This window comes from Triticum dicoccoides, chromosome 7B (assembly GCF_002162155.2).
Source record: "Triticum dicoccoides isolate Atlit2015 ecotype Zavitan chromosome 7B, WEW_v2.0, whole genome shotgun sequence".
NCBI lineage: Eukaryota > Viridiplantae > Streptophyta > Magnoliopsida > Poales > Poaceae > Triticum > Triticum dicoccoides.
The window spans coordinates 664,915,228-664,934,429 of NC_041393.1; the positions used below are offsets into that span (position 1 = coordinate 664,915,228).

The 19,202-nt window shown below is 43.0% G+C and overlaps 1 pseudogene; it reads left to right on the forward strand.

Moving 5' to 3' along the window:
• Positions 1-1,680: 1,680 nt before the first annotated feature.
• Positions 1,681-2,935, forward strand: LOC119335636 (annotated as a pseudogene).
• The last annotated feature ends 16,267 nt before the right edge of the window (positions 2,936-19,202 follow it).

Here is a 19,202-nt window from a genome sequence, read left to right on the forward strand (position 1 = left end):
GCGAGTCCACCCAGATAAGCCTCCAGATCGTTCTTTTTTCCCACCAACTCACTGGCCTTGTCGTTCAGGGAAATCTTGTCACTTTTTAGTCGACTGACCTCCTTGTTGGCAGCATCCAGAGCAACTTTCAGATTGGTGTTTTCTTCTTCAAGCTTGGTGACTGAAGCCAGCTTCTCATCTGCGAGTTTGGTCTTCTCTAAAGCCGCTTTCTGCATCTCAGCCAAGTCAAGCTCTTTTTTCTTCAGGGCATCCCTCACTCTTTCTGCAAAGTTACAGTGAGATCAGACTCTGAAACAAACGAGAGGCAAAGGCAGTCGTCGGAGGCCTCACCAAACATACCTTTAGCTTCCTCCTTCGCCTTCGTTAGGTTCTCTTGGGTCATTTTCAGATCAAGCTCGAGCTGGATGTGTTTGTTCTCCAACTCAGTATACCAAAGTGTTCTAATTACTTTAGCATGTGATAAATTTAAGCACCAGACTTAAGTCTTTCTGGAGATATTGATAATTTTCTTTGAAATTTTTTAAATTTTGTCAAACTTATGAATCTTGATCAGGTATTGATAAATTTCTAAACGAAATGTCAAACCCGTTTTTCTCCTCGGTTCTCGTGTATGCTGATAATTGTCGAAATCTAAATATTTTTAGTAGTATTCTAAATGCGTGCAAATTTTTATGAAGAATCAATTTCGAAGAGCTTGTTGCAAGAAATCGAATGGTGGATATGGATCATAATTTTGACTCTCAATTTAGAAGTTGCTGCCCTTTGAAATCACAAAACACATAAGAAAATCCAAACTTTGTCTGTTGTATGTGGCAAGTGGGGGAGAGAGTGCAATGTGGAATTTGGGCCGGGTTTTTCCATTTTAGGATGTGGGGTTGGGCAATTTATACAAGTGGTGTGTGCTTAATTGGACTTTTCAACAAACGATTTGTCCTCTAGACGTGTCCAACCTTTAAATTGTCATACAGGTCGCTTTAAATCCATACATGACACTGAAGACATAAGAATTGGTAGGTGCGCGTTCTAATACATGTAGAATTACTAAATCCACACAAAACAGGGGGCCAAAAAGATGATATCATCGGATATAATAAACTCAATTCTCAAATAAGACAATACATTTTATAGCTCAAATCATTTATCAGATTAATGATTCGTTTTCATTGTTAGCTTCATTTCAAGGAGAGCTTCAAAACTAATACTTGTGCATATTTTAACATTTTTTTTGCTCTTTTGCTTTCCACACAAAAATATATTAGTTGCCATGTGGGGCGTTTCTACATCCAAGCTCAGCTGCACCCGTCGATGAATAGTAAAATAGAAAAAATATAAAAGAAACTCAATTTTTTTTGGAATTTTTACACATCAAAGTTGAGAGAGTCTTCTAGGCGCGTCGAGAATTTCATAAATCGCTGGGTGGTAATTTCAGAAGGAGATTTTTCTTTTGTCGAACATACTCATATAAGTACTTCTCATAAAAAGAATACTTGTATTGTTCTTTAGTGTATGCACTGATTAGTTACTGATGTGGAAACATATAACGGTTTAAGGCTAATCAGAAGGAGCACGGGAGATGGCAGCGAGCGAAAGTAATCCTGAAAGTGATATTGGTGGGGCGCCATTTGTTGGAAAAACCAACCAATTGCCTGTTGGCCATGCAACGACTTGCATGCCCTTAATTTTCAAAGTCTTCCATTGACCAATGAGGCAGTGAACAGTGAACACACACATCATCGCCCAAGTACAAATCTACACATCTGCTTCCGGCTTCAGGCCTTGATCCATTCTTCCTCCATCTCCTCCATCAGGCTTGAGGCTTCAACCAGATCACAACTCTCAAGTTACCAGCTAGCCATGGGTGCCAAGACCACCTCATGCTTCACCTTCCTCAAGGAAGCGCTGGTCCTCCCCACGCGAAACCCCAAGCTCTTCGCCCCCATCCTCATCCTCCTGGCCATCATCGCCTTCCTCGTCCCCGCGGTCAACGTGGTCCTCATCCAGTCGCTCACCGCCGAGATGCTCCGCCACGTCACCGAGATGCAGACCACCGACCCCTCGAGCGCCGAGTTCGCCAGGCTCCTCGAGGAGATACGGCAGGAGGCCAGGGAGCTCGTCCTCATCGCCGTCGGCCTCTTTTTCGTCACCCTAGCTCTCGTCTTCGCCAAGCAGATCCTCGCCTTCTCCGCGGCCTCCACGACTTACTCCGGCGACCGCTACTCGCTCGCGGAGCTCCTCCGAAGGGTGACCGAGTGGGGCAATCTGAGGGGCCCTCTCGTCACCATGGGCGTGGTCACCGCGCTCCAGCTCACGTTCATGGCGCTACTGGGCACCTACCTCGCCACCGTCATGCCCCACGCGGGGGCGCTCTCCGTGCAAGGCGCGGTCTTCGTCCTCGCCTTCCTGGCCTTCATGTACTTCGGGGTGGTGGCCGTGGTGGGCGTCGCCGTGTCGGGGGGTGCCGCGGCGTGCGCGCGCTCCTGCGGGCGTGGCGGCTCATGACGCGGGTGAGCAGGAAGGAGGGCGCCCTGCTGGCGGCGGTGATGGTCCTCCTGTCGACCGCTGTGAGCCCGGTGTACGCGCTAGCGCTCGTGTACGCCAAGAAGAGCATGGCGGTGGGGCTGTGCCTGCTGTTTGGGTATGCTCTTCTGTCTGCTACGGTGGAGCTGTTCTACATGGCGGCGGCCACTGTGTACTGCTATGAGGCCATGGAGAGCAAGGAGGTGGTCCTAGCTTTTGATGGCTATGCCAAGATACCTTCCGGTGAGGCAAATGTCTGATCGATCGGCCGGCACCGTATAATGAGTCATATACTTTGTGGTGCTTCCTAGCTGTGCGATCATTATCATTGTACTACTACGCATATATGGTACTACTAGTACAAATGCCCGTGCGTTGTACCGGACAAAATATTAAGTATAAATTGCTCCACGTGCCATTATGTAACATTTTTTCATATAATTTTTTGCAAACATTAGAAATAAGGTCAATGTAACCTTTGAGTGTAGCAATTACGATCTCAACGCACCGCGATCTAGTAGTGTTCGTGTAACAGGACTGTAATGACTGAAATTGTTGTCTTTCCTCTAAAAGAAGCAGAAAAAAGGCAACTTGCAAAAAGTAGGGCTCGACAATATTTTTATCTGTGGTGACGACTGACCCTGTTTGTCCTTCCTAGGTTGCGGCAACAGGACAACCCTGTACAAATTATGGAATGCTGCTAGTAATTACAAATACTTTTTAACAGAGATTCTGTCGATTGTCATCACTGACCACACGTAGCTGAGTGCTTGAGTCAGCATAAAAGAACATCTCAAACCAGGTCAGACATATCCATGTAGCCACATCACACAACAACAAAAGTTCATCCAAATAGAGTTCAGCAAGAAAGCCACATATAATGGCAAACATGGAAACATGAAAGGGAAGTACATGACTATAGAATCTATCAAATAAAAGAAAATACAGGCCCTGATGGGGAAACAAGTTCATACTGTTGCACTCCAAAAAAATTATTGAAGAAAACCCACAAGGTCATCTGTAGCCTCTAGCAAACTTTTCAAGATAAATCAGACTAAAGAGTTATCACTTGGACTCTATCCAAATTGGAGATAAAAGATGTAGTGAACAGTAAAAAAATTCTGTGGTGTGTGAGATTAGACATGCCTAACTTTAAGCTTAAATTAGAATTCATGCATGCCACATAACATCTCTATGCAACATGCACGTACTATTTCTGATACCTTGCTCTGAAGTGTATTAATAGCAATGGGACAATGCCTGCACATGGATTGGAAGGAGGTCTACAATAGTACCTTGCTCTGAAGTGTATTTGCTAGGATTTGGATTTGGCTAGGTACAAGATCAAGGAGGTCCTTACAGGGGAAGTGGAGAGGTGGAGGTCACCAATTAAATTGCCCTCGTCAGATTTGTTAATCATAATAGCAATCTAGGGGGAAGAAGTAGAGGGCCCTGAAGCAGGTAGGACGACATGGAGGCAGACCATGTGTGTCACAGCTTGCTGAACTGAAATCTAAACCAGCAGCAGTTCAGGTTACATGAGAAAACTGGAAATAGTCATTTACTAAGGTTTAGTCAATAAGGAAAAGACTTGTAGAAAGCATACTGCACCCGATTCATGATACATGTCTATGAGTCTTTCAGCAATCTTATAGCACCGATCCTTGTTCCTTTCTTTAGAAACACCGAAATCCTCCTCAAACTTAGAAATTCAAACTATATTGCTTAGCTGCAGTATAACACCCTGACCTGAACTCTTTATTTGGTGCCAGGTAGCACTTTGATGCCGTGTTTATGTTCCAAAACTGCAGGTGGACTGGTGGAGTACTACTTCAGTGATGAGGATCTTCAGATGGATATCATGCCATCAATTACCTCTCTTTGGACATCTTCCTTACTTTAGTAACTCAATTTTCTAATGGGAAACTAATGGCGGATATCCTATAGACCTCTGATGCAAATTACCTATCCACGACAAAGTCATAGAATAATCAAGCTATTCCTTTTCTCTACTAATATTGTGGGTTGTGCGGATCCGGCCAGACCTCGCCGCCGACGGGGAGGCACCGGCTCGCGGCCCGCAAATGCGTAGGCGTGGGAGGAGGCATTGGTGGTGGCCGTGAGCGGGGACAGTGAGGTAGCACTGGCGCGGGCGGGGGAGGGGAAAAGCAGCGCGGGGAGCAGTAGGAGGATCGGGCAGGTGTAGGGGCGCGGAGCTACTATCGCCCGTGGCCCAGGCGGCTGAGGTGTTGAGGAAGAGGAAGCGAGGTCGCCGGAGGACGATCCGATCCCCGTGGAGGCTGGGACCAGCGCCACCGCCTGAGTTCGGCATCTTCGTCCTCGTGGTGGGTTGGGGACGATGACCTGTAGTCGGGATTGAGGCAGGCGGAGACCGGGCGTTGCGTCCGTCCATTCGCGTGTGAGCGAATCATTTTCTTTGCTTACTAACTTTAATATGGAGCACGGGTTAATTATCAAAGACTTCAGGGACTGTTTTCAAAAATTGACGCGACGGTGAACCCGACGAACCCAATCCGTGCTTTATTATTAGGGAAAGACTAGCAAAAGGAACCATGCGCTGCAATGGGAGAAAAAATAATTCATAATCTCCTATGGCGATGATCACATTTTGTTCACATCTCATCGCATGATTTAAAAAATGTGTTCACATATGCAAGAAAAATGTTTTTTTTAATTTATTCACGAATTGAAGCAATGTTCAAATTTTCGACAAAATATCGTGGTTGTCAAAAAACTTGGCAATTCAAAGAATTATTCTAAATTTCAAGAAACAACTTTTAAACATATTACAATATTCTGATCCACCCCGGAAGTTAATTCTCCAAAAATCACGCAGGTATATAGTCACAAAGACTTAGAAGCATTACTGTTTAAATACACACCATCGATCATTCGTGAACATTTTTACAAATTCGGGAACATTTTTAAAAATGTTGAACAAATTTTTCTATTTACAAACAGTTGTTTTAAATTGTGAACATTTTTTATACTGCGAATGATTTTTAAGAATTTTCTTTTGAATCGGTGAACAATTCTAGAATAGACGAACATCTTTTTTGAAATTGTATATTTAAAAAAAATTCAAGAATATTTTTTGAAATACATGAATATTTTCAGAATGAGCAAACATTTTATGAATCAATAAACTCTTTTCTAATTCACCAACTGTTTAAAAAATTTAGGACATTTTTGAAAATGCATGAACATTTTTTGTATTAGCAAACTTTTGTTCAATTTCATTTATAATTTTTAATACACGAAGTTTTTTTTCCAAAATCATGGACTATTTTTTATTTTACCAACAATTTTTCCAAAAATGCAAACATTTTTAGAAAAATCAGCATTTTTTGAATTCACAAACATTTTATGTTTGCTTGAACATTTTATTTCAAAATTCTCAGTTTTCCTGAAGTTCAAATGTTTTTTGAAGTTCAAAACTATTTAAAGGAGAAGAAAACAAAAACAGAACAGAAAAATAAAAATAAAAGCGATACTAAAAAACAAGGGCCCGCAAATGGGCCGGCCAAACGGACGCGTTGTGTCTTCTCCAACGCGCAGAGCGTAGTATAGTAGGTTTCTATGTTTGGGCCGGCCCAGGCGGGATTCCCTGCAAAACGTTTTTTGTCACTTATTGATGGCATTGGTGGGTAATATTTTAGATGTTTGGGGGCAATTTTAATGACGTAACGTCAGCAGCAATAGCGTCTTTATTATTAGGGGTAGATGTCATTCATCGATCATATACAGAAGAGCAAGAATGATCGAATTAGCATTCCCTTCTATGTTACTACTAGAGGTTGGGGCGCCTCCTGAGGCGGGCATGTGCGCACTTATCTTGTCTCCGCACATTTAGCTGTCATATTTGATCATTAGTCTCATTCATGCATATCAATATGGGCGTATGCTATAACAATAGGACAACTTGCTCTCTTGGCTGTAGCCATATAAAATATTCATTACAGCCATATGTAGCACAGGTAGCCTAAGGTAGGTAAGCGCCCCTTCCACTTTCTTGTCTGTACGTGATATTATTTCGTCAGATTCAGAGTACAACAACATGAAGCACTGGTACGTGCAAGTTTATAGTACTGTTGTGTTTTAGTAAGGAATGGGCTAAAACTAAAAAATACTTAATATCTTGTATGAAGGCACTTGAGTAAAATAAAACAATACAAGTACAAAGGAGTGACTTTGCTATTTGCCACATTTTTTGAATCCCAATGACCATATATTTCAAACTAGCATTTCTTCTAAGTGAAGGAACTTCCTCGAAGCTAGCAACAACTCAATCCAAAAGGGAGAATTGAAAAAAAAACAAAAATAGATGCACCTTCCTTCCCCCAACCAGGGCACCCACAAAATCCAATCAAACGCACAGCCCCACCTAGAGATCAAAAGCAAAGATGAGGTGGAGAAAGAGAGATCAGTGCATGATGCCCCCATGTTTGGTTTTTGTAATTGATGACAATCCCTATGGGCGCCTCCTCACAAAACTCAAGTAGTATTCATTAATCTAGATTAGTCAGCTATATTGTGCAAAGTTTTAGCATTTAAGTGGCATTACCTTCACAAAAATGATACATGATAGCTTCAAAAGCAGGTTCAGTACACATGGATTAGCAAAATCCGAATTTTCAAAATGATGTTATATCCATGGTACTCTCTAACCTACCAGAGAAATGACAAGTATTTAGAGAGCGCAAATGAAGGAAATAAAAATATATACACAATTGAATGACATGCCCATGAGAAACCGGTGTCACTTAACTCCCTTTCATGTGGTAAATGAAATGAATGTGTGCCTAGGGATGGCCGTCAGCGATGTGAGGGAGGGTCTTGGTTGCGCCACCTCAGCGATCCGCGGCACGGCCTAACCTTTCCTTTGTACATGAACCATGCCCCTCCTTCCTCACCATGCCACCATCTTCTCTTATATATACAAGCGGTAGTCATCCATCCACATGCGGGATGCGCATGCGACTTGGACTTGGGGCTTGGACGCCGGGCGGTGGCAGAAGGCGATGCTTTCCCTGTGACTCTGCGTTAGGATTGTAGTCCACCAGGTGCGGCACGCTGTCGCGGAGCATGTGCCACTGGTCGTTGGCCGCCAGGCTGAACGCCGGCGCGAACAGCGAGTGGCACACCCCCGCGAATGTCACGATCGCCAGCCCCACCATCGTGTTGGATCCAAGAACCCGTGTGAGCATCACCCACCTAGTGAGTTGTTCATCTCCTCAATCCAAATTGGGTGTCTCCGGCGTGTCGCCGCTGATCTAGCCAAATGTGAGGGCGATGAGCACGGCGGCCAGGAAGTTGGTGATGGAGTAGTCGAGGTACTGTTGGAAATATGAGCAAATTACTAAGAGTTTTAATCCGAATAAACAGAAGATAAATCATAACGGCACTAGCAGAAATTAAACTAATCATGCGAACTAGCATAGTAGATGAACAAATCACATCTAGGGCACATACTAGAAACATGAATTCTACCATGATCTCGAACAGAAAGGATAGAATCACATACGGTGCAGCGGGAGCAGCACCGCCGATGTTGGTATTGTCTCCCATGTCGTTGAGGACGAGGCTGCCGTTGTTGGGGAAGAAGTTGTCGTTGGCGAAGTCGTCGCTGTCAGCAGTCGCGCGAGTGCAGTCCCCAAAAACATGATCGCCCCTCTCCCATACAGGATCAGGAGAGGCGGGGTTCCGGAGGCCTGATGTCCCTTCTCGCGGTGCACGCCGAAAGGAGGGATGGAGAAAACTTGCGTAGCGGCGCAATGATCTGGAACGGTGGTGCGAAACCATACAAAGTGGCGGTGGCTAGGGTAGACATCTGCCTGACTATATAGTGCGGGCCAGGTAGGTCGTGGGAGTAAACCCCACGTCTAAGTCGCGATACAAAAGAATCGGAAACGCTTCAGTAATTAATGCGTCTGTTAATTATTAATTAATTACTCATTAATTTTTCCGAGCAGCAAAAACATAGACAACATGCATAGCTTTGTCCTCGGCTCGGTTCAATCCCGCAACCCACGGCGCGTCGTGACGAGGCATGGCGTTGCGAGGCGAGTGAGGAGGAGGAGCGTGCGTGTAGGTCTCTTCTTCTCATGCTCATACAAATGGTAGAAGAGCTCACCTTATAAAGAGGTGCAACTCTCACTCAACTTCTGTCGTGGGACTAAACTTTAGTCTCACTCACTCCACTCACATGTGTGCATGAATGGGCCAAGAGAATTTCAGAATTTTAGTTGGGCTTTGGGCCAAAGGCCTACTAGCAAAATTCCAACAATCCCCACAAAGTCTCATTGGCACATCTCATCATTTAGTTCCAAAATATTGTTTATATACCGCTGGTCAGTGGAGACTGTAACATTGAACTTCCATGCAGAGATTTATGATACACTAGATCACAACTTGAATAGTGGACTATGCCTTGAACTACAAGTTTTCTGCGAGACTAGTTTCACACAAATTCTTGACCGATACTGGGCTGCTGCAAGGCTTCCCCACGGGTGGAGCGTATACGTCATACTCCAGGGCCTTTCATGAATTTATTAGAGAACACCCAATTCTCACAGACTGCGATGTTAACAGTCAAATTCATATAGGTGTGTTCCTCAGGAGATGCTCCGCAGGAAAACATCTCTGCTTACTCAAATAAGCCACTTGGAACATATTAACATAAATATCAACCTGCCATGCAGATCAAGAGAGTATTGCATCTTTACGGAGTGGGATAATTAAAATAGGGATACTCTCCTCTCAGCTGATCAACAGCTTGTCTCCCACTTCTACTTCACGGATCTCCGATCACATAGAGTAGGTTACCACTATGGACAACTCATGCGGTGGGTCTCAAACCCATCTCCATCGATGCGTTATCTATCACATTATGTGATAGACCCTTTGTGGAGGGATCTGTCAAGTTTTTTGACGTTTGGATATAATCCAACATAATAACTCCAGAGTTCCTCAGTTTTCTAACAGATTTTAGTCTCCTCTTCACATGCCTTGAGGACTTCATATTATCCTTAGAACTGTTTATCTTGACGATCACATTTTGATTATCACAGTTCATCAGGATAGGGGGTATTGGTTTTTCAACCATAGGTAAGTCCATCAATAGCTCACGAAGCCACTCTGCTTCAACAGTGGCAGTGTCTAATGCTGTGAGTTCTGCTTCCATACGTGACCTCGTTAAGATGGTCTGCTTGTAAGACTTCTAGGAAACAACGCCACCACCAAGTGTAAAAACATAACCACTCACTACAAAAAAATACACTTCTGTGATGATACGTGTTTGTCACAGTAGGTCATGTTTTCTGTGATGCATGTACATCCATGACGATTTTATGATAGAATCAAGATAGTCATACTTGTGCTGTCATAGAAGTGTTCCATGACATTACCAAAATTATCATCACGGAAGTGTCCACTTCCATGACGATAAATCGCGCGTCACAGAAGTGCTTTCGTCAAGGGTGACCGACACGTGGCATCCACTGTAACGGAACGCTGTTAAGCTATCGGGTCGAGTTTTGGATCCGATAACCCGTTAAGAGCCCCGACCAATGGGGATTTTCCACGTGTAAAATCATCATTGGCTGGAGGAAACACGTGTCGGCTCATCATTGGACAGATGTCATCCACTCATTGGACAAAAGGCGCCTATGATACGTCGACATGTGGCACGGCCCAACAGAGGCCCATTCCTGTGAAAAGGCCGACCCGTTTGACTTGGTCATAAGGTGGCGGGCCGGCCCACGGAAAGCCTCTTAACAGCCTGTTCGCATATAGCCCATTTACAACCCACAAACACATGGCCCATTACGGCCTATCTGAATTAGGCCCAGTAGCATCATCTGGGCCGTCCAATATGATTCCAGCCCGTTTTAACTTCCGGCCCATGTATGGCCCATGACGTCTTTCGGCCATAAGAGGCCCTTTGTAACTCTTGGCCCATTAATGGCCCGTGCTGAAACTGGCCCGTAATGAACAATGTATCACTTTATACCCATTAGCGGCCCATTATTCCATTGGACCGTTTGCAGCCCATGTTATCTTTCGGCCTTCTCAGGGCCCATTTATTCTTCTTGGGCTCATTTCCAGCATTCGGTTACTTACGGCCAGTTACTGTCATTTTCTGCTTGTGGGCCAAATTCAGCCCGTTGTTACAGTCGGCCCGTTTGTGGCCCGTTAATACCTTGGGCTATTTTCATTGCATCATCAAATACAACCTATTAATGACGGCCCGTTATGGTCGGCCCATGAACGGACGATTCCAACTCTAGCCCGTTTACGACCATAATGCGGTCTGTTATTGGCCCATATTTGGCCGATCGATCATCCGACCCATATAAGGCCCATTGATGATACGACCCGTAGAAGGCCCATTGTGTCTACGGCCCGTAGAAGGCCCATTGTTTCTAGGGCCCGTAGAAGGCTCATTGTTTCTACGGCCGGTAGGAGGCCTAGTGCCACTACAGTAAATATGTAGCCCATGGTTATCGTGGCCTAGTTTTAAAAAATAGGTTATTGCGGAAACTAGCAAACCACGGAAAAACAACTGCACTGACTACAAACAAACAAATAAACAAGACAACAAGGAAATAAATAAGCAAGCAACTTATGCTAGGCTATCACTGCTATTACACATATTACATCCACTGGGCATCAAAGTTCGCCTCCAGTGCAAATATAAGGAACAAAGCAGCATATAAACGCAGCAGCAAAACAAGTCCAGAACTGAAACCACTTCAGAAGAGCTCAAGAAACAATATCCTGGGTACCCATAATGCTGGCAAGATGCTTAGCAAGGTTATTAACTTTCTCTTGTTTGGCGCTTAAATCCTCCAGCGCTTGTTGTTGCACAAGAAAGTACGCATCTGAATTCTGCAGGGACTTCCTCGGTCCTTCGGCTTCTTGCCGCAACACAGCTGACTGATGCCTTTTAGCTTGTAGCTGAGACTGAAGAAGCCGAAGTGATTCAGGCAGCGAGTTCAAAGAGCTTGTGCCAGCGGTACTGGCCAGTAACTCGAACACTACATCAACACAAGACTGTGGGGTTTTCTCACTGTCTACAAGATCATTTTTATCACCTTTCTTGGAGACCAACAGGGTTGTCTCACTATTTTGAACCTTATCTACATTACTTTCTCTACCATTGCATAGCGGGGTGCTCTTCTCCAACATTCTGTTTGCACACTACAAGAGAAACAAGCAGACACATCACATGTTTAGCTTGTAGTATACGAAACTCATTTTGGTAAACCGATTCAGTAGTAAGGTGAAAGCACAAGTGCTCTCTAGGTGGTTTTGGTAATTAATATCAACATATCTCTTGTTGGACTAACACTTTTATCTAGTATATTTCAGACAAGTTCAACAATGAAGTGGCATGGACTAAAGGATGTGGAACTCCTTCAAGATGCTAAGGACAAGGGATTGGCTAAAGCTTCAAGCTCAAGACTCTTCATTTTATACTTCAGTGATCCAAGATCACATTGAGTCTATAGGAAAAGCCAATACTATCAGGGAGGGATGAGGTGTTGCTTAATGAGTCTCTTGCTTCATGTGCTTAGTGATATGCTCTAAAACCCTCAACTACTTTCTCACATCCACATATGACCTAAACCTAAAGCCCAAATCGGTCACACCGATTCTTTCTATCCGGCTCCACCGAGTTCAGATGTCATAGCCACTGCCACAAACCCTAGGAAAATCGGTCTCACCGATAGGGATCTCGGTCTCACCGAGATGGGATTGTAATCTCTCTGTGTATGTCCATTATCAAAATCGGTCTTACCGAGTTTGAGCAATCGGTCCTACCGAGATTACAATGCAAACTCTCTGGTTAACTTATTACCAAAATTGGTCCCACCAAGTTTGAGTAATCGGTCCCACCGAGTTTGCCTGACCAACTCTCTGGTTAGCTAATTACCAAAATCGGTCCCACCGAGTTTGTGTAATCGGTCTCACCGAGATTACGTTATGCCCTAACCCTAACCATATCGGTCCTACCGAGTTGCATTTCGGTCCAACCGAAAATCCTAACGGTCACTAGGTTTACTAAATCGGTCTGACCGAGTTTGTTGATTCGGTCCCACGAGATTGGTAAATTGTGTGTAATGGTTAGATTTTGTGTGGAGGCTATATATACCCCTCCACCTCCTCTTCATTCATGGAGAGAGCCATCAGAACAAACCTACACTTCCAACTTACCAGTTCTGAGAGAGAACTACCTACTCATGTGTTGAGGCCAAGATATTCCATTCCTACCATATGAATCTTGATCTCTAGCCTTCCCCAAGTTGCTTTCCACTCAAATCTTCTTTCCACCAGATCCAAATCCTATGGGAGAGAGTTGAGTGTTGGGGAGACTATCATTTGAAGCACAAGAGCAAGGAGTTCATCATCAACACACCATTTGTTACTTCTTGGAGAGTGGTGTCTCCTAGATTGGCTAGGTGTCACTTGGGAGCCTCCGACAAAGATTGTGGAGTTGAACCAAGGAGTTTGTAAGGGCAAGGAGATCGCCTACTTCGTGAAGATCTAACACTAGTGAGGCAAGTCCTTCGTGAGCGACGGCCATGGTGGGATAGACAAGGTTGCTTCTTCGTGGAACCTTCTTGGGTGGAGGCCTCCGTGGACTCGCGCAACCGTTACCCTTCGTGGGTTGAAGTCTCCATCAACGTGGATGTACGATAGCACCACCTATCGGAACCACGCCAAAAACATCCGTGTCTCCAACTGCGTTTGAATCCTCCAAAACCCTTCCCTTTACATTCTTGCAAGTTGCATGCTTTACTTTCCGCTGCTCATATACTCTTTGCATGCTTGCTTGCTATGTGTTGTGAATGTTAAACTTGTGCCTAAACTCCACTTAAACTTAAATTTGCTAAAAACTGCAACTTTGGTACTTAGTGTCTAATCACCCCCTCTAGACACCTCTTCTCAAGGTCCTACAAGTGGTATCAGAGCATTGGTCTTCATTTCTTTGGTTTAATGACCATTGGAGGAAGATGGATGAGTCTACTTTGGGGAGTCTTAGACATAGAGTGCCTATACTTGATGGAGAGTATTTCCAGGAGTGGAAAAATGAGATGCTTGTAATTTTCAATCAATATCATTTGAACAAGTACATTGCTAGTCCTTGTGCACCTTATGTTTGTCCTATGCATCCTACCCTTGATGAGTCTATTGACATGATTAGGAATGTTAGAACTGTTACTCTTATCACTAGAGGCTTGCCTAGAAACTTGATTATAAAACTGCCTACTCTTGAGTGTGCTTACACTATATGGAAATTTCTTGAGGAACGATTTCCTGATTATTCTTTGAAAAATCTAGATGAAATTCTTCATAAGTCTATTGTCTTGACTAAGATGAATTCCAATGATCCCATGTTTGGTGATCGTCTATTTGAACTTACTAATCTTATGCGTGCCAAAGGAAATGTTGGAATTATTAGCAATATCATTTCCGAAGATACTAGAATTCATAGAGGAGATTATTGTCAAAGTCATACTAATGAATCACTCTCACTAGGAATTGATCCACCACATGACAATGTTGAACATGGATACTATGATGTGGATGATGATGATGACTTTGATCTTGATGATGTAATGAGACATTTTGGTCTTATGGAAAATCTTCGGGGATATATGGCAGGAGGAAAGGAATGGGTCCTTGACAGTGGATGTACCGATCACATGACCGGAGATAAAGACATGTTTCGTGAGCTTGCTGAAAATGATAGTCCTCAAAAGTATGTCACTTTCGGTGACAACTCAAAGGGTAAGGTGGCCATATCACATGACAGCTCCATTCAGAATGTTATGCTCATTGAATCTCTTGGCTACAACTTACTTTCAGTATCTAGACTTGCTGATTTCGGTTTCAATGTCCTATTTACTGAAGTAGATTGCCAAGTGTTTCGTCGAGACAATCATAAAATGGTCTTTATCGGCATACGTAGAGGTGATTTATACATTGTTGATTTCACTAAAAAGGCTCAACCTAAAACTTGCTTCATTGCTAAATCCTCAAAAGGATGGTTATGGCATAGACAACTAGGTCACGTTGGCTTGAGAAACCTTGACAAGCTTATTAAAGGGAATCATATCCTTGGTGTTAATGATGTCATATTTGATAAGGATAGACTTTGCAGTGCTTGTCAAGCAGGTAAACAGGTTGGAGGAAGGCATCCCGTGAAGAACATCATGACCACAAGGAGGCCACTTGAGCTACTGCACATGGATCTTTTTGGTCCCAACTCTTACAAGAGTCTCGGTGGAAATTCTTTTGGTCTAGTTATAGTTGATGATTTTTCAAGATTTACATGGGTGTTCTTTCTCGATGATATCCAAAAGATCTTCAAAAACTTCGCTAGGAAGGCCCAAAATCACTTTGAAGTGAAGATCAAGAAGGTTCACAGCGACAACGGAACAGAGTTCAAGAACGCAAATGTGGACACCTTTCTTGACGAAGAAGGGATTTCACACAAGTTCTCGGCTACGTACACACCTCAACAAAATGGAGTTGTTGAGAGGAAGAACCGGACGCTCATCAAAATGGCGAGAATGATGCTTGATGAGTACAAGACACCGAAGCACTTTTGGGCTGAAGCGGTTGAGACAGCTTGTCATGCAACAAATCGCCTGTATCTTCACAAGCTACTCGGCAATACGACATACGAGCTCCTCACCGGTAACAAACCCCAAGTTGGATACTTTCGAGTATTCGGCTCAAAGTGCTACATTCTTGATAAGCATCGTCGTTCTAAATTTGCTTCTAAGTCTCATGAAGGTTTCCTACTAGGTTATGGGTCAAACTCTCACACATACCGTGTCTACAACAATTTCACCCGAAAGGTTGAAGAGACGGTAGATGTGAAGTTTGATGAATCTAACGGCTCGCAAGTAGAGCAATTGCCAATTGATGTAGGAGACAAAGATCCTTCGGAAGCAATCCAAGACTTGTCTATTGGCAAGGTTCGTCCAACGGAGGTGAAGGAGAGTACCTCGTCCGTCCAAGTGGAAGCTTCTACTTCATGACAAGGTGAACCAAGAGTTGATACGGAAGCATCCACAAGTGGGACACACCAAGATGAAGAAAACGAGGAAGTCCATCAAGAACGTCAACAACCTCCTTCTCCACCACGACAAGAGAACGACAACGCCAACAATCAGGAAGAAGAAGAAGAAGAAGAAGATGAAGAAGATGTTCAACCAAGAACCAAGCAAAAGCTTTCACGAGTTCGAGCAAGAATTGCTAAAGACCATCCCGTCGAGCAAATCTACAATGATATTCAAACCGGGAGAATCACTCGCTCTAAAACTCGTTTAGCTAACTTTTGTGAAAACTATTCTTTCATCTCTAGCATTGAACCTATGAAGGTCGAAGAAGCATTGGAAGATCCGGATTGGATAAATGCTATGCATGAAGAGCTACACAACTTTGAGAGAAACCAAGTTTGGACATTGGTTGAGAAGCCCGACAACAACCACAACATCATCGGTACCAAATGGGTGTTTCGCAACAAGCAAGATGAAGATGGACAAGTAGTTCGCAACAAAGCACGTCTCGTCGCCCAAGGCTACACACAATTCAAAGGTATGGACTATGGTGAGACTTATGCTCCCGTTGCTAACTTGAGTCTATTCGCATCTTACTTGCCTATGCTAATCACCATGATATCACATTGTACCAAATGGACATTAAAAGTGCTTTTCTAAATGGTGAAATAGAGGAGGAAGTTTATGTTAAACAACCTCCCGGCTTTGTCAATCCTAAGAAACCAAATCATGTTTACAAACTTCACAAAGCTCTTTATGGTCTTAAACAAGCTCCTAGAGCTTGGTACAAATGCTTAACTAAGTTTCTTCTTGGAAAGGGATTTGAAATTGGGAAAATTGATTCTACTCTTTTTTACTAAAAGGGTTAATGGAGAATTATTTGTATGCCAAATTTACGTTGATGATATCATATTTGGATCAACTAACCCTCATTTTAGTGAGAAGTTTGGAAAGCTAATGTCGGAGAAGTTTGAGATGTCAATGATGAGTGAACTCAAATTCTTTCTTGGGTTGCAAATCAAGCAAACTAAGGAAGGTACTTTTGTCTCTCAAACAAAGTACACTAAGGACTTATTCAAGAAGTTCAATATGCAAGAGTGCAAAGGTATGTCTACACCCATGCCTACTAGTGGACATCTTGATTTGACCAAAGATGGTGAACCAGTTGATCAAAAGGTTTATCGCTCTATGATTGGTTCATTATTATACCTATGTGCTTCACGTCCCGATATTATGATAAGTGTGTGCATGTGTGCAAGATATCAAGCTGCTCCTAAAGAATGTCATCTTAAGGCTGTGAAAAGGATAGTGAGATACTTAATTCATACACCAAATTTTGGCATTTGGTATCCTAAGAGGGCCTCTTTCGATCTTGTTGGCTACTCCGACTCGGACTATGCCGGAGACAAGATTGATAGAAAGTCCACTTCGGGTACTTGTCAATTTCTTGGTAGATCTCTTGTGTCTTGGTCGTCCAAGAAACAAAACTCAGTATCCTTATCCACCACCGAAGCGGAATTCATTGCCGCTGGTTCATGTTGTGCTCAGTTACTTTGGATGACCCAAACTCTTAAAGATTATGGGATATATGTGAAACATGTTCCATTGCTTTGTGACAATGAAAGTGCTATCAAAATTGGACATAATCCTGTGCAACATTCTCGAACTAAGCATATTGAAGTTCGTCATCATTTCATTCGAGATCATGTTGCTAAGGGTGACATTGATATTAAGCATGTTCGCACCGAAAAGAAATTAGCGAATATATTCACTAAACCTCTTGATGAGAAAGTGTTTTGCAGGTTAAGAGGAGAATTGAACATCATTGATGCTTCAAACTTGGAGTAGTAACTCCATTGGATACATGCAAGACATGAGCTTATGACTAATCCTTGATATTTCTCTTATGATGAAAATCTTATATCTTGGACATATTTGCTTCTTGCATGTTATCTAACCCATGTAGGTACTTGGTTGAATCAAATTCAATGAGATTGTAACCAACTCACATCTTGAGAAATCTCTACATCACCAAGTCTCTATACAAAGGTGGTTGAAGACAAGGAAGCACGAAACCATTCAAACATATCCTTTGACAAATTCTATGTTGAGCTTCATGATTGTCATTTTTGGATACACAAGTGCTCTTCCTTGCAAGAACTAACCCATGTAGGTAGATGGACTCAAATTCCAAGTGGTTCTCCCAACTCTTAGCTCCATCAACCTTGAGTAACCCACACAAGTTCAACTACATGATCAACACCACCAACCAAGGTATGTTATTCCATCTTAGAGAAGCTTTACTCCGAGTCATGAGCTAAAGCAACTCGACAAGATGAGAATACATCAAGATGCTTAAACGAAAAATGGTAACCCCATTTTGAGCTTAAACGATGAGTATGACCTATGATCAAGTGACCTCACTTGACTCCTAAGTCAATATACTCTAACATAGGTGACTTTGTCGCCGACCATCTCTAGATGAAGTTCTCTTGTGTTCGTCTCTGTGTTTTTTGCATTTTTCTCATGCATATTTGTTTCCCCTTTCCTAAAAAACTTCATCTAGGTTTATTTCTTTTCTTTTTGTTTGCTCTGCATTTTATGCATCCAATTCATTGCATATCATTTAGTTAATTCCTTGCAAATCTTTGTGAGAACCTATTAGTCTAGTGAGCTGAGGTGACAAGTGTTTTCTCTGCGATGAACTCGGTTCCACTGATTAGTTATTTTTGGTCCAACCGAATTCTTTCGGTACAACCGAAGCATACAACTCGGTGCCACTGATTTCACCACAGGAAAAACAGTTTGCCACTTATTCTGTGTTTCGTCTGTTCCAACTCCACTCAATGAATCTTGTCCTCTACAAGCATCACATTTTTACAAATGCTTTGTGCTGTGACTCAAGGATCAAACCCATTCACGACAAATTCCAGAAGCCCTTCTTGGAAATTGATGTCAAAGGGGGAGAAAGAGATCACATCAAAGCTTATCATTTAGAGAGAGATCACATCAGAGAATATCACTTCCACAGGGGGAGAGAGAGATCTCCAGGGGGAGAAAATACTCAAGTAGAAAGTATTTCTCAAGGATCCTAGATGCTTGGTGTTCAAGAGGAGAGATATCACATGTCTTATTGAGGGGAAAAGACATGTTCATATGTGCTTATTTGCATTAGTTTGCACTAGCTCTGTTCATTCATATTCTTTCAGCTCTGATTTTCTGTTCCCTATCTTCTCCCAGTATCCCATGCTAGATTAAGGGGGAGCAAGACATCTAAGGGAAAGAAATCATGTAAATTCATTGCATATCTTTACTCTTGGGGACATGTCTAATCCAATGTGGTACTTAGTACTCACTCTCTTCATGTCATCCCAGTCTTGGTATTCTTGTGGTTTCTTCTGTTTGCCCTGGTTAGTGGATGTACCTGTGTTATCTAACCTTGTTTGTGCAGGTTCATTCCATCCTAAGCCAACTCAAGACTACAAGGTAAGTATATGCATCACAATCATGTGTATGAGGATTTCTTGCTGATGTACATACTGTTTGCAAGAAGGACTCATGAGCATGAAGGTATTTTCTTTGATATTC